At 44.1% G+C, this 15,501-nt stretch overlaps 1 protein-coding gene across 1 annotated transcript in view; it reads left to right on the top strand.

Annotated features, from left to right (window-relative positions):
* The first annotated feature begins 646 nt into the window (after positions 1-646).
* The window catches only part of RALY (RALY heterogeneous nuclear ribonucleoprotein), a 313,721-nt gene continuing 298,866 nt past the window's right edge, over positions 647-15,501 (top strand). The window contains exon 1 of the mRNA XM_075072316.1: positions 647-762. The gene's annotated coding sequence lies outside the window, so the exon portion shown is untranslated. The remainder of the gene's footprint in view (positions 763-15,501) is intronic.

The following is a 15,501-nucleotide window of genomic DNA, read 5'->3' as shown; positions in this document are numbered from 1 at the left end:
AAAACATTTAGTTTGAGATGGAAATGTCACCCTGACAGATTAATTGAGCTATAACGTAAGTGAAGAAATGTAAAAAGAGAATGCAGTTGCATTACCCGGCGTTAGCACCTCCAGTAGGCACTGCTACCTGCCATAATGACTGTCTCGAATGCTAACGGATTCCATTCCCATGGGCACCAAATGAGGCATTTTAATGTGGAAAAATATCATCCCAGGCTTATCCTCAATGAGGGAAGGGAAAATACATCTGGGAAGCAATTCTGGGGCGGTCACAGTGGTTCATTTATCAATATTAATAATAATGCATAAAACTAGAGCTTGTGTATTATCTCTCGCCCAGCAGAAGACAGAGACTGAGTTTCATGTAATTTAATTTCAATTAGTGCATTGAAGCTTCTTAAAGATTGGACTCTCTATACTTTTCCAGTTGCTCTCAGACTATTAAGCACAATACCAGGAAATTATTATGTAAATGAGAATTATCGTATTGACTTTGCCATCCTTCTCTCCCTCCCCTCCCCAGGCAATTGGTGAGGTAAAAGTGGGAACAGAACAGTGGATGGCAAGAATGACTAATGACACCTTGGCAGTGCTCTCTCCTCTCAGATGGAGAAGCCCAGAATATATGTGTGTGTCACTTTAATTTAATTTCCTGTTAATTAGCTTGAAGAGGAGTCTACATTGTGAGCACTCCAGCAGCTCAGCTACACTGGAGAAGTCGCGGACACTTCCTACAGCACCTGAAGGGGTTTCTCCATCACGGTAGGTCATTCACCTCTGAGCAGTGGTAGCTGGGTTGGAGGAAGCATTCTTCTGTAGACCTAGCTGCATCTACGTCAGTGTAGCTACAAGGTGCCGGGGTGTACATTTTTCACATCCCTGAGCTCCTCTAGCTATGTCAACCTAACTTTTACGTTAATATCAGGCTCTGTGTTCTTTTGCTTTCGTTGCCATTTCTCTCCATGCTCTCATTAGGCACCCGGAGAAAGCCTGTGCTTATAAAAGACACAGTAGATGCACATTTACATTAGAAGGCTGCCCCTAGCGCACACACACAGAGAGCCTCGTCCCCAAATACAGAGCATGGAGATAATATTAGTGATGCTTTGTTTTTTACTTATTAAAGCCCAGCACTCTGACCCCGTGAAATAATGAGACATCTGTTTTAAACGGAAGGAGCAAGAGTTACGATAAACCACTGGGTTAATGACTTGCTTCAGGAATAAGCTGATGAGCCAAGATATTTTTAAGGTGGGAATTTTGAATTGCTTAGCATTTGGACACCGAATTCCCATTGATTTCTAATGGAATTGGGTCTTCACACCCTTTATATGGGTTTGAAGATCTCAGCCCTTGAGGACATAGTTCCAAAATGCTTGTTGTTCAGACAAACAAAGAAGAGAGAGGGAAACTGAAGAAGAGAGATGAAGCCTGATTCTGTCAGGAGGCACTCCATCCCTTGCAGGGTCAGGCCAATGGGGAGAGAGGGTCAGAGACAAACTGACAGGCTGAGAAGAGAGTCTGGGGAGAGAGGACCATCGACGCTAAAGGGCAGAAAGAAAGAATTCAAGAGTTACACAGTGGTGTCCTTAAATATTAATAGGAAGCAGAGGTATAAATAGAAACAAACACATGCTTGTGAATCTAATAAGGGTCGTGTTTACAAGAAAGCAGAATGATTCATTAGCAGCTAGAACCGGATTCCAAAACCTGGGCAAATGCCAGCAAAAGAGTTTGGAAAATAGAAGTGTCTGTGTATGTTGGTGAAACTTTCTTTCTTTCTTTTGACCTTCTCCACTCTCCTTGTACAATGATCAGCACAATGATCTCTCTAGGGACACCCTGAGACTCCCAGGGGAGCACAGCCTGGCACCTAGCCACATTGGAAGGTAGTTGCAGCTCACAGATAAAACTGACAATTCCCAGTTCTTTTCTCCAGTCATTATAAGTTCCATGGAGGAAAGGACTCAAATCTGAATAAGCTGGGACAGCCCTTTCCCTTCTCCTATTCAGCAACCCCTTTAGTTCCCTCCACCTAATTTCAGTCATCTCTAGTCAAGAAAGAAAGATCGGCAGTGATGACTGTCTAACCCCGCTCGGAGATGCAAGGATACCACTTGTATGTAACAGTCTCCTGATCTTCTTGATACCTGAATATGTGTTGGCTGGGGAGTGGTGTCTGGCGAACGAATAGTTTTCATCTCTCTCCTGGTCTGCATGATGGAGCATGAGGGACTGGGAGCCATGCAATTGGCAGAACATCCAGAGTAGAGATCAGAGGCGGGCAGTGTGAGGGGATTATGTAGTGTGGACTGTGGTCCACGTTCTGTTTTCAGCTTCATGGCTATAACCCCAGAGTGACTCCACTCACATCCATGGAGTCAATCCAGAGTGACAGAAAACAGGATTTAGCCCCTCGTCTCTCTAATGGATTCCCAACTAATCTTAAACCAGCCAACTCAGCTGGCATGTGCCACGAGATGCTGCAGCGGGGCACGCATGGGGGACAACTGGCCACACCTGGCATGTGCCATGATATGCTGCAGCGGCGCATGCATGGGTTGCTACTGGTCGCAGCTGGCATGCCATTGTGCCACAGCGTATGTGCTGTTATATAAGGGTTTGCATCTTTTTAAGACTATGTCACACTTGCTACCCAGAGAGGGAGAGTTCTTTTTAACTTCTACCACAATGTTTTTAGTCAGCACTAATCCCGAAGTTACCACTCTCATCTCCTCCCTCCCCAGCTGAGCTGCTGTTGACTTTTTATCTTTCTCCATAACATGAGAAGAGTGTGTTTTGACTGGACACAGACATGCCTCCATGCTACCAGTATAGTCATCAGCATGCTGAACCTACCTTCTGCCTGCCCTCCTTGTTTCTATGGGGATCCAGTGATGAATTCTGTGGCATTCTGGTGCTGAGTTCTGAAATAGTCCTGCAAATTTACAGCAGCTTCTCATAAATGAAAAACTAGGGGCTTCTATAGAGTTAGATATGGCAATGAATAACGCAGTCAGTGCCCATTTCCATTGTGTTCTCTGTTTTTATATAAAATCTCTTTTCTCGTATTCTCTGCCGGAGTTCTCCATGTGGTGCAGCTCTTTGCATTAACAGGGCAGGTCTGAATTGCAGCAGTTGGGGTGGGGGAAGTTGATGGCTGCAGCCACTGGATATGGCATAGGTGGGACTTTGGGCATTGGGGAGCAGGTGACACTCTTGGCACTGCCAAGAGGACATATCTCTTCATTAGTTCTTCTTTGTTGGCACAGCAGTTTGGGGGAGTCTGAACATCTGCTCTCCCACCCAACAACCTGTTTCTGAACATAACTGCTCCCCTCTCCTCACCCAACTATCCAGCACTGTATCCAGCAGTGGTGGATGAGCGCATTCGCTGGATGGATCTGTTAAAATGATCAGCAGCAATGTTGTTAACAGTGTTGATATCATTATGCTTCAGAGTGAACATCTCATTGGAATGAATTAGGCAATTGCTTCAGGGTGTCTCTCTACAGACTCAGGAAGACAACTGCTGCCTCAGTTTATACTCAGATCACCTTGTGAGCCCTTTTTTTACAACAGTAAAACCTAGACACTTAATTATCTTTGACAGTTTGGATTCTGGAGTCTAATTCTGCAGGGACAGGCATCATATAAATCTACACATGCGTTAAGTAAAGAAGGGACAGATTATGACCACTCCTTGCACTGGTTCAGAGTGGAGGATACATCGCACTCTTCCCAGGTGTTGCAATTACCCATTAGCCAGCATTCCAGGGCTCCAGCTACAACACAGCACCTCCTTTGCACTCGTGCCACCAGTGCTGTGGGCAGAAATGTGCCTTGGAAAAAGGGGAGTGATAACACCCCAGAAGAAGCTTGCAGGGCAGCAGATCTTAGGGACAGTTGCACACAATGCCTGAGTGCGACCCTGGCTCTAGGCTGAATGCACCTCTTCAGGGGCATCCTGGAGATGAGAATTCGGAAGGCGCCCTGCCTGTTCGCATTACTCACCTGACAGCATGTTCTTCAAGCTTACAATTGCCTAGGTACTGCCTGATGCCTGCACCTTTTGGATTGTAAGCAGAGCTGGGCGAAAATGTTTGTCCAAATCTTTTCTGGGTTGAAAAATGCAGATTATACATTTCACGCATTTGTGTTTTGGTGTGTGGAACTGTCGAGACAATAAATCAATTTAAATTGAAACGGTTTGTGTCAACATTTTTTTAAATGAAGCTTTTCAACATTTCAGTTTGAAACATCGTTTTGTTTTGGAATCCCCTGCAAATTTACTCACAAAACAAAAACAAACTCTCCAAATCAAAACAAGATTTTTGGTCTACCCACGACAAATTTTTGTTTGGTTTTTTTTTTTTTTTTTTTGGAACCACTGCCAGTGAACTGAAAAAATCATTCTTTGCACAGCCTCTCCCACCGAGGAACGGATTGTCTCTTTCCTAAGGAACAATTGTGGGTTTTCCAGGAGTCCTGGGTACGAAGCAGTGTAAGGTGCCACTCTGGGAACAACCCAGGAAGCAGATTATGATTCAGCCTTCTCCACGCCCCACCCACCCATTCCCAGCTCACCTTGCAGGGCTGCTCTCCCCACACTGCACTGCTACCCGCAAAGCGGAAGCCAGTGCAGAGGAACAAACAAGCACCTTCTCCCCTTGTAAGCTCCTACACAAGTGGATTAGATAGACCAGAATCTAACCCTGTGTTTGAACCACAACCAGCACAATGTTGTCCCAATCACGGCTGGGGTTTTTGGATGCTACCATAATATAAAACGTAACTCATATCTTGTATTTACTACTGAAACAAAATGTGACGTTCCCAGCAAACGAGCTGCAATGTTGGAAAAACTTGACTTCCAAAGTTTTTGCATTTCTCATTGCAGCCTAATGAAATCCAGTCTCTTCTGTTTCATTTCATGCAGTTTGGAAATCCCTCTTTCCTATACCCTAACTGTCTTGTTTGGAAAAAAAATGCTCAGAGTGAGGCACTACAATGCAAGCACTCAACAGCCAGAAGCATCTTTTTATTAGTATTTTATTTTTCATGCTGGTGAAAGATGCCAGGACTGACAGCCCTTGGACAAAATGGAATTGCAAGCTATCACTTTGTTTTTGGTCCTTGTTGGTGTGTAAGGGACTCTGTAATGAAGGGTATAATCTGGAAAAAAACAGCCTTCAGTAAGGTGGGGTGAGTTGTGCCTTTCTGTTTTAGGGAGCAGCCTGCTTTGTCTCTTTCTGTAATTTGTTGCCATATCATTCTGGCTTGTAAGAAATAAAGTAGCATTGCACTGCAACCTTCCAGCAAGAACATTTTATTGTGTATGCCATGAATATAACACCTTTTCCTGCACTTTGCCTTGTCTGTTTCGATTCAGGATGGAGATTCTCTTGCTGTGCCCGTATACAGCACCCAGCAGAATGGAGGCCTGATACTGGTTGGGATATCCAGGTGCTAGAGCAATACAAATAATTAATAATAGTAACAATATCACCAGTGACAGACCATCACGGAGTGCTTGCTGATACAGGGGGATAGCTTTAAGAATCACAGTACTGCTATAAAAAGATAATGAAGCCCCAGTACATTAGGAGGCAAACAAAGGAAAGGCCTCTGTCTTTTCTATCAGGTCCAGTTGCAAGGGTAACAGGTCTGTTTGTTCAATCTTTCAATGAGATCTGACTTCACATGCTGAATTCTGTACAAAGGCTCTTTCCCCTTAAGCATTTTTATGCACTTTGTAGTTACTTACTTAAAAGGACTTAGTTATACACTTGCTATATGTTATTTTGAATTCACTGCAAGATCAGAGATGTTATAAATCCAGAGAGATGTAATTAGTGCCTAAGTTCTAGCCTTCTGCATGGTATAAAAAATGCAGAACAACCACACTTGCAATGAATGCTGAAGGGTGAATTTCACTTACCTTTTATTTTAAACATTCTTGCTCACTTCATGTTGTGCCTTATGCCACGGTACCCCATTAAGTTTTATATAGCTGTTTCCAGAGTAAGGTTTTAAACAAGAGTAAGGTTGACACAACTGGTCCCATATCAATAAGAAATCAGTTTGTTTAAAAATCTATCTGCAGTTCCCATAATTTTGACAAAAAAGAGCTAATGAGAACCTCAGACATATAAACCGTGCAGTCAGTGAGAGCAGGGAAATGCTTTTATGTGACATTGGTGAGACCGATACTGGAGGCCACATTTCAAAAGGATGTTGAAAAATCTGGAGAGAGTGCGGAGAAGAACTCAAAAAATGGCTATTGTCAGAGCATTGAGGAGCTCAATCTGTTTAGTCTGTCAAAAAGAAGATCAAGAGTTCACTTGATTGTACTGCATATGTAGAGCCCTATGAAATCCTTTTGATTTTGTATAATTTTTTCTTTTACTTTTGGGGAATTTATTATTATTTTGTTTTATTCATTCCCCACCCCTTAGGGTTTGGGTCTTGCTGCCAGGGGATGAGAGGCCCAGGAATGGGGACTGGGGGGAGGCACAGAGAGGGGGCAGGTGAGCGAGTCAGCCCCATACTCACCCTTCAGCACTTTCTCCTTTCTCACGGGACTGGACCTGGCTCCCTGCTCCAGGCATTGCAACCTGGTATACAGGGTTGCAGTGATGCTCAGGTTTGGTCTAGCTGCAACTCCATGATGGGAGATCAGGCCAAACCTGAGCAGCACTGTGACCCTGTGTGCCAGGCTGCAACTAAATTAATCAGTTTTAATCACACTGTTAAACAGTAGAACACCAATTGAAATGTATTAAATATTTTTGGATGTTTTCTACATTTTCAAATATATTGATTTCAATTACAATGCAGAATGCAAAGTGTACAGTGCCCACTTTATATTTATTTTTATTACAAATATTGACCCTGTAAAAAGATAAACAAAAGAAATAGTCATTTTCAATTCACCTCATATTACAAGTACTGTGGTGCAATCTCTTTATTGTGAAAGTGCAACTTACAAATGTAGATTTTTTTTTGTTATATAATTATACTCAAAAACAAAACATGAAGCAACATTTGAATCTTTAGCACATCTGGCACGTAAATATCTTGCAAAGCCAGCTACAACAGTGCCATGTGAAAGCCTGTTCTCACTTTCAGGTGACATTGTGAACAAGAAGCGGGCAGCATTATCTTCTGCAAATATAAACAAACTTGGTTTTCTGAGCGATTGGCTGGACAAGAAGTAGGACTGAATGGACTTGTAGGCTCTAAAGTTCTACTTGGTTTTATTTTTAATGCAGTTATTTTTTGACATAATTCTATATTTGTAAGTTCAACTTTTATGATAGAGATTGCATTACAGTACTTGTAATAAAGTGAACTGAAAAATGCTATTTCTTTTGTTTTATTAGAGTGCAAATATTTGTAATAAAATAAATATAAAGTGAGCAGTGTACACTTTTTTTGTGTTGTAACTGAAATCAATATATTTGAAAATGTAGAAAATATTCAAAAATATTTAAATAAATAAATAAATGGTATTCTATTATTTTAAACCATGCAATTAATCAAGATTACTTTTTTAAATTGCAATTAATTTTTTTAATCACTTGACAGTCCTTATATATATATATACACACACACACACCACAAGTTGGGGGAAGCGATGGTGCTGGGAAATCTTCCCCCTGCTTGTGGCTGTCTGCTGCCTGCCTCCGAGGACCCAGGTGGCATGGCTTCCCTCAGAGCCTGCAAGCAGGACCAGGAAATCCCTCTGTGATGATCTGGGACTATCTCTGTACAATTGATGAATTCTGGTTGACAATGTGAAGATGAATTATGAAAGATTACTGTGTCATGAATGCTTATAGGTATGTGGCTCCACCATTGTTGACGGGGCCTGTAGCAGGGACAATGGGAAATACTGAAGGTTAACAATGGCACTTAGCTCTGTAATGGGGTGTCCACCCTACACAAGCCCTAAGCAGGTTGATGAGGGTCAGGAGGGGCCAATTAACTCTAGAGGCTGCACCTGGAAAGGAACCAGGGCTTGACAGGGCCTAATGGCAGATGAAGCCCTGCTGGGGCAGGAGTTGGGCTAGGATTATAAAGCAAGGAAGTGAGCGTTGGAAGGGGCTATTGAGAGGTCTGTAGTCACTCCCTGGAGGGAAGGAGTGTTGGCTAGGAACAAGGCAGAGCTCTATGGGGTGAGTAAGCCATGTCCTGGATTAGGGAGTTTTACAGGAGGCCTAGCGAGTGGAGAAGTAGCCATAGAGAGTGGAGGAGGACATAGTGGTAAACCCAGAGACAGACAATAGAGATAGGCTTGCCGGGTGTCTGGTTTTCAACTGGAATGCCTAGTCAAAAAGGGACCCTGGTAGCTCTGGTCAGCACAGTTGGTTCTGTCCAGAGTCCCCTCCTGCACCCCAAACCCCTCATTTGCATCCCCATGTCCAGACTGGACCCCCTCAAACCCCTCATTTCTGGCTCTACCCTGGAGCCTGCACCCCCAGCTGTACCCATACCTCAATCTCCTGCCTCAGCCCGAAGCCCTCTCCCACACTCTGAACCCCTTGGCCCTGGCTCCAGCCCAGAGCCCCCTTCTGCATCCTAAACCTCTCATCTGTCACCTGGTGAAAATGAGTGGGGATGGAGTGTGGGGGGGGCCTTAGAGAAGGGGTGGAGCAAGAGTGTTTGGTTTTCTGCAATTAGAAAGTTGGCAAACCTAAATAGAGAGGTGGGGTAAGAAGGAACCCAGGGAAATGGTAATGAGACTGGGCAGACCAGAGGGTCCCTGGGTTTGAATTCAGACTAGCAGGCATCTTTGGGTTTCCTTACCAGCCACTGAGCCAGTGTTTCCCCCCAGCTTGTCTGGTGGGATTTCTTTAGCCTGGGGAGGGGGTGGGGCTATATATAGTGACCTGGCCAGAGGGCTGAGTGATGGAGAGAGCATCCTGAATTGTCAAGTGAGAGAGAGGATTGTCACATGAGTAACCAATGGGGTTACTTCAGGGGTGCCAGGTGGAGCAAGAACTAATTCCCAGGCCTAGCCACAAGGAGGCATATTCAGTGAGTTGAGCCCTTCAAAAGATTATGCAAAAAAGCAGTTCAAGTCTTGGAAAACCACTTTTACTTTCATTCCCCAGAAGCGAAGGGGAAGGCAGGCACAGCGGAAAGTCACCAGGAAGAGAACAAGGGACCAGGAGGGGTTTAAATAAAGACACACAGGGACCAGGCAAGTAGAGGAAGCAGAGGGCAAGAGAGTACAAAGTCACAGAAGTTGGGTAAAGGGCTGTAGGAGGGAGAGGTCACCCAGTACGTAGCAGTCTCCTAGGGCAAAGGGGCCCTGCCTGCTTTCCTGCACCCAGGTGCCCCAAGGACTCAGATCACAGCCTAAAGAATGCCCTGCGGTGGTGAGGAGACCGAGGCAGGAACATGTGTTTACCGTATGCAGTTGTGTAGAGCACAGGACAGCATGGATCATACATGTTTAAGTATCACTGAGCATAAAGGCTGTACAAAGTGCATCTATGTCAACTGCCCATGCCCTGAGAGCATTAAACTGTAAGGAGCAGTGTCCCACCATGGTGTTCATTGAATATCAGGGTTGGAAGGGACCTCAGGAGATCATCTAGTCCAACCCCCTGCTCAGAGCAGGACCAACCCCAGCTCAATCATCCCAGCCAGGACTTTGTCAAGCCTGACCTTAACTATCTCTAAGGAAGGAGATTCCACCACCTCCCTAGGTAACCCATTCCAGTGCGTCACCATCCTCCTAGTGAAAAATTTTTTCCTAATATCCAACCTAAACCTCCCCCATTGCAACTTGAGACCATTACTCCTTGTTCTGTGATCTGGTACTACTGAGAACAGTTTAGATCCATCCTCTTTGGAACCTCCTTTCAGATAGTAGAAAGCAGGAATCAAATCCCCCCTCATTCTTCTCTTCTGCAGACTAAACAATCCCAATTCCCTCAGCCTCTCCTGATAAGTCATGTGCTCCAGCCCCCTAATCCTTTTTTTTGCCCTTTGCTGGACTCTTTCCAATTTTTGCACATCCTTCTTGTTGTGTGGGCCGAAAACTGGACACAGTACTCCCGATGAGGCCTCATCGATGTTGAATAGAGGGGAATGATCCCGTGATCTGCTGGCAATGCCCTTACTTATATAGTAACTCCTCACTTAAAGTGGTCCCAGTTAACATTGTTTTGTTGTTATATTGCTGATCAATTAGGGAACACACTCATTTAAAGTTGTGTAATGCTCCCTTCTAACGTCTTCGGCAGCCGCCTGCTTTGTTTACTGCTTGCAGGAAGAGCAGCCCATTGCAGCTGGCTGGTGGGGGCTTGAAACTAGGGAGGACTGGCAACCCCCCTATCAGCTCCCGCTCCCTTAAGTTCCCTGTGCTGCAGCAGGCTAGCAATTGCAGATGTCCCTCCCCCCTCACTGCCATGTGCTGCTCCTGCCCTCTGTCATGGAGCTGCTCCCAGAGACTCCTGCTTTCTGTGTGGGAGGAGGGGAGGAAGAGGGGGGGCTAATGTCAGGGTGTCCCCTTCCCCCTGCTCCTGCACCCCACTTACCCCATCTTTCATAGAGTGGGGGCACACACCAGGGCTCAGGACAGATGGAGCTTGTAGCAGCTGAGGTCTCAGCAAGCTGATCTAATTAACAAGGCAGTGTACTTAAAAGAGAAATGCACATATCTCCCTCATTCCTGCTGCCTTGTAGAATGAAATAGTTAACCTTTAAGGGCTCAGCCGATTGCTAGTTCATCATTTAGCAGTAAGGGAATTATCCCACCCTCTGACTCCTCCACCTCAACCAAGCTTCGCAATCATCATCGCTATTGTTGTTTGTTTAAAACTTATACTCTGTGTGTGTGTGCGTATATATATATATAATATAGTCTTTTTTCTGGTGAAAAAAAATTTCCCTGGAACCTAACTCCCTCATTTACATTAATTCTTATGGGGAAATTGGAGTCACTGAACAGCATTTTGCTTAAAGTCGCATTTTTCAGGAACATAACTACAATGTTAAGTGAGGAGTTACTGTACAGGCCAAAATGCCGTTAGCCTTCTTGGCAACAAGGGCACACTGTCGACTCACATCCAGCTTCTCATCCACTGTAACCCTTAGCTCCTTTTCTGCAGAACTGCTGCCTAAGCCATTTGGTCCCCTAGTCTATAGCAGTGCATGGGATTCTTCCGTCCTAAGTGCAGGACTCTGCACTTGTCCTTGTTAAACCTCATCAGATTTCTTTTGGCCCAATCCTCTAATTTGTCTAGGTCCCTCTGTATCCTATCCCTACCCTCCAGCGTATCTACCACTCCTCTCAGTTTAGTATCTGCAAACTTGCTGAGGTGCAGCCCACACCATCCTCCAGATCATTAATGAAGATATTGAACAAAACCAGCCCCAGGACTGACCCCCTGAGGCACTCCGCTTGAAACCAGCTGCCAATTAGACATGGAGCCATTGATCTCCACCCGTTGAGCCCGACAATCTAGCCAGTTTTCTATCCACCTTATAGTCCATTCATCCAGCCCATACTTCTTTAACTTGCTGGCAAGAATACTGTATCAAAAGCTTTGCTAAAGTCAAGGAATAACACGTACACTGCTTTCCCCTCAACCACAGAGCCAGTAATCTCATCATAGAAGACAATTAGGTTAGTCAGGCATGACATGCCCTTGGTGAATCCATGCTGACTGTTCTTGATCACTTTCCTCTCCTCTAAATGCTTCAGAATTGATTCCTTGAGAACCTGCTTCAAGATTTTTCCAGGGACTGAGGTGAGGCTGACTTGCCTGTAGTTCCCCGGATCCTCCTCCTTCCCTTTTTTAAAGATGGGCACTACATTAGCCTTTTTCCAGTCCTCTGGGACCTCCCCAGATTGCCATGAATTTTCAAAAATAATGGCCAATGGCTCTGCAATCACATCCGCCAACTCCTTTAGCACTCTCTTGTAAACTTCTTTTTTGTGTTGTGGAAGAAGACCCCTGTTGCTTCAGCACACTGTCTTGGGGAGCCACACCGGTCCTGGGGCCAAGGGCAGGTTGGCTAAAAAGCCCCATTGATGAGAAGGGGTAGCAGACTGAGGGTCAGCACCCAGGAATTGTGCCCAAGTGGCCAAGAAAGGAATCAGGGCTGTAGCCTGCTGAGGCTCTAGGAGCTTGAAACCCCTTGGGATGTAGAGCAGGGAGACTAGGATTCCCCTCCTGGCAGTCCTAGTTAGTGGCCAGGAAAGGGGGCACTCCCTGGGATCTGAGACACCCTCACTCTTAAAGAGACAGCTTGTCACCAGTTTCCAATATACTGCAGTTATAAGGGACAGTTGACAAGCCTAGGGTGCAGATTGCCAAGCGTGCCTGATCCTGGTTGCCTCAGGATTTGCTATCCTACTTGAGGATGCTTCAAAGGAGCCTGATTTTCAGAAATTGATGAGCACCTACCCTCTGAAATCCAGGGCTCTTCAGAAACCGAGGCTCCCAAAATCACTAATCACATGGCTGAGTTCCATTTGACAGAGTGACGATGTAATCCACACCAAAATCATGAAGACACTGTCCCTCTTTTTCAGTTCACAAATTCTTAGCAGACTGGTTTTTATCAGATGTATTTTACATTGTTTACCAAATCATATCTAGGTTATATTATTAACTGGCATAAATAGGTGTAGCTCCCTGGACTTCAATGCAGCTTAACCCATTAACACCAGAGGAGCATCTGACCCTCAGAATTATTCTTGATATGTAGCTTGTTTGCAGGACACTTGCTGGGAGTATTCAGTTTTCAAAAATCCAAGCTGTTTTGCTTGGATGCATAAGTCACATGGTGTTTCCTGATTGGATAAATGCCACTTTCAGAATCAGGTTCCCAATGTGAATAATCACAAGGATGTATTCAAAGTCATTTTCACAAAGTGTTTCTAAAACTCATTTAAAAACTGGTGTTTCTGAGAACATTACCACAAGTGAAATCATGCTGGAGCATTCTCAGCAAGCCAATGGAAAAGGGTTTCAAATGTAGTCCATCTGGCACCAACTGCATTAAAACCAGTCCAGCACTATCATCCAGCCGCATGTGGGTGATTAAAATAATATCATATATAACTGCTTTCTGTCTTAATGGAGACAATGTTATGTGTTGGCCTAGAGATGGATTCCTGCTGCAGACTCCAGCCCTAATCCTAACTTCAACAGAATTTGGGTGTTCAGATCCACGGTTTTGATTTGTCCCATTACAAAAATAGGTGTGAATATGAAGTTTAGATCTATAATCAAATTCTCCCAAACTTTGAAGGTATTTGCATCTGAGATTTTGATTTAGGCTGATGTTTACACTGCAAATTTCACGGATAGGTCAGAAGACACTGCTTTAGCTTACAGTGGGGAGGTGGAAGAGATAGGTTGGAACAGTGAGAGCTTCACTCCTTTGGAGTAGCAAAGCAAGTAACCCAGAACAGCAGTGACTATAAAGTACTGGTATATTAATGTTTCAAAGGCTTTTTTTGGTTAGAAAAGAGCTGCTTTCAAATACTAAGGCAAAGTAGAAAGTCCTTAAGGGTCATGGGTGACTAGGGTTTCTAGTATACTGGAGCAAATCAGGCAATGTAGTTAATTTTTATATTTGACCATTTTATGGCATAATGTAAGCTAATCTAGTCAAAAGACAGACCACAGAAGTGTCATGTCCCCTTTGCTTCCACTGTTCATAATATTCATCTGCAAGGCACGCAGAGAAATACGCAGCAAACAGTTTTGGTAAAGTAGCTAGTGGGTGTTCTTCCTTAGTGTACTGGTGTTGAGACTCGTTGGGTTACCATGATACAGTTTACAATTGTTGGTTGTTTGTATTGCAGTAGAACCAGAAGCCCTAGCCCTACTTAGGGTGACTAGACAGCAAATGTGAAAAATCGAGACGGGGTGGGGGGTAATAGGAGCCTATATAAGAAAAAGACCCAAAAATCGGGACATCTGGTCACCCTACCCCAATGCACTGAGTGCTGTAGAAACACACAAAAATGTGGCCCCTGCCCAAAGAACTTACAAACCTGTTTCAAAATGGGGTAGATCAAAGTGCGCTCTGGAACTTCTAGTGCCTGGCAGCAGAGACAGCACAGATAGTTAGTATACATCAAAGTATTGTGAGGTAGACTTACATCCCAGTTCGCTAGGTTGTACAGACAAGCCCTAACTCTAAGGTGAGAGACAACAGGTGGACACAACAATCAGATGGGAGGAGCACAAGGCAATGGGGTGATTTTTGACTAGAAATGTCTCAAAGATAATTGATTGAGGAATTACAACACCAATGTATTTCAGCTAGCTAAAATATTGCTGTAGTGCTTGGCTGGATCACCAATAAGCAGTTATTCAGGCTCTGCTCTACGCTTCTTTCTTGTGTTTTACATTTCATTATCAGTGTTTTCAGACAAAAATATTCCTACTTCAGTAAATTACTGGAGGTGTTTCTTATTTTGTCAGTTACAGACAGATTGTTTCTCTGCTCTTCTTCAAGACCTGAAACGCTACCGCAATATGCCTTTCATTAGATGGAATTGGAATGCTCTGTCATTTATAATAGTATCTCTCCCCGCCTTACACTCTACTGGAATTGACACTGTGGTAATTTCCTTGGATTCTGTCACCTGTTTGACTGCAAATGTGTGTGTGTATATGTGTATATATGCACACTGCTTTTTAATGCATAGTTTCAGGCAGGTATGTGAACTTTAGGGAACCGCAGATGCTTGCTTTGCAGCTGGAGATGTTAATGACAGGACACATGGCTGCAAATGAGAGCAGTCATTCTTTAATCTCCTCGATTCATTTTTGAATGTGGGGGTGGATATTAGGGAAAGGTTTTCTCATTAGAACAAATGTCACAGATCTAAAAACCTCCCCATTTATATTCCTTCTAGTGTTCTTCTGCTTGAGCAAGTGAGTTCTTAATGTCGATTTTAATTAAAGCATTTAAACCAGATTGCAGCTGTGCATCTAATGAATGGACTAAAGGGTCACTGGGAAATGTTTGTTTTCCACTCTTCCCAAGGAGCAACATTTGTCGTTTGAGCCAGGTGGACTCCAATCCACCCCTTTCAGGTTGCTAGCATGTCTTGTTTCTTTTTGGTTTCCCTTTACAAAAAAAAATGAAATAGTCCATAGGAAACAAAAAGCAAGGTCTGGCAGGAAAGAGGATTCTGTGTTTACAATACAACACAAATAATAAAGACCTCAGATCTCTTGCAAAAGGCTGGTTGGGAGCTTCAGCTTTTCATATGTTTCCCTAGGTCACCACTGAACTTTCTTTCTTGCTGCCTTTCTAGTTTTGTTCAATATTTCTCCCTCTTTGCAGCTAACCAGTCTCAGGATCACTGTCCTCAGGCTTCAGTACCTGCTATTTGCAGGCTCTCAGATCTCATAATCTCCCCAGAAAGCTCCTAATTTCCCTCTTGGTCTAAATTGGCTCCTTCCTTCATCTCCACTGCTACCTCCTGGAATGCTAGAGATGTTCATTGATGTA

The sequence above is a fragment of the Chelonoidis abingdonii genome, chromosome 14 (genome assembly GCF_003597395.2).
Source record: "Chelonoidis abingdonii isolate Lonesome George chromosome 14, CheloAbing_2.0, whole genome shotgun sequence".
NCBI classification, from domain to species: Eukaryota; Metazoa; Chordata; order Testudines; family Testudinidae; genus Chelonoidis; species Chelonoidis abingdonii.
The sequence above is the reverse complement of the archived record's forward strand: the minus strand, read 5'-3'. Positions and strand labels throughout refer to the sequence as shown.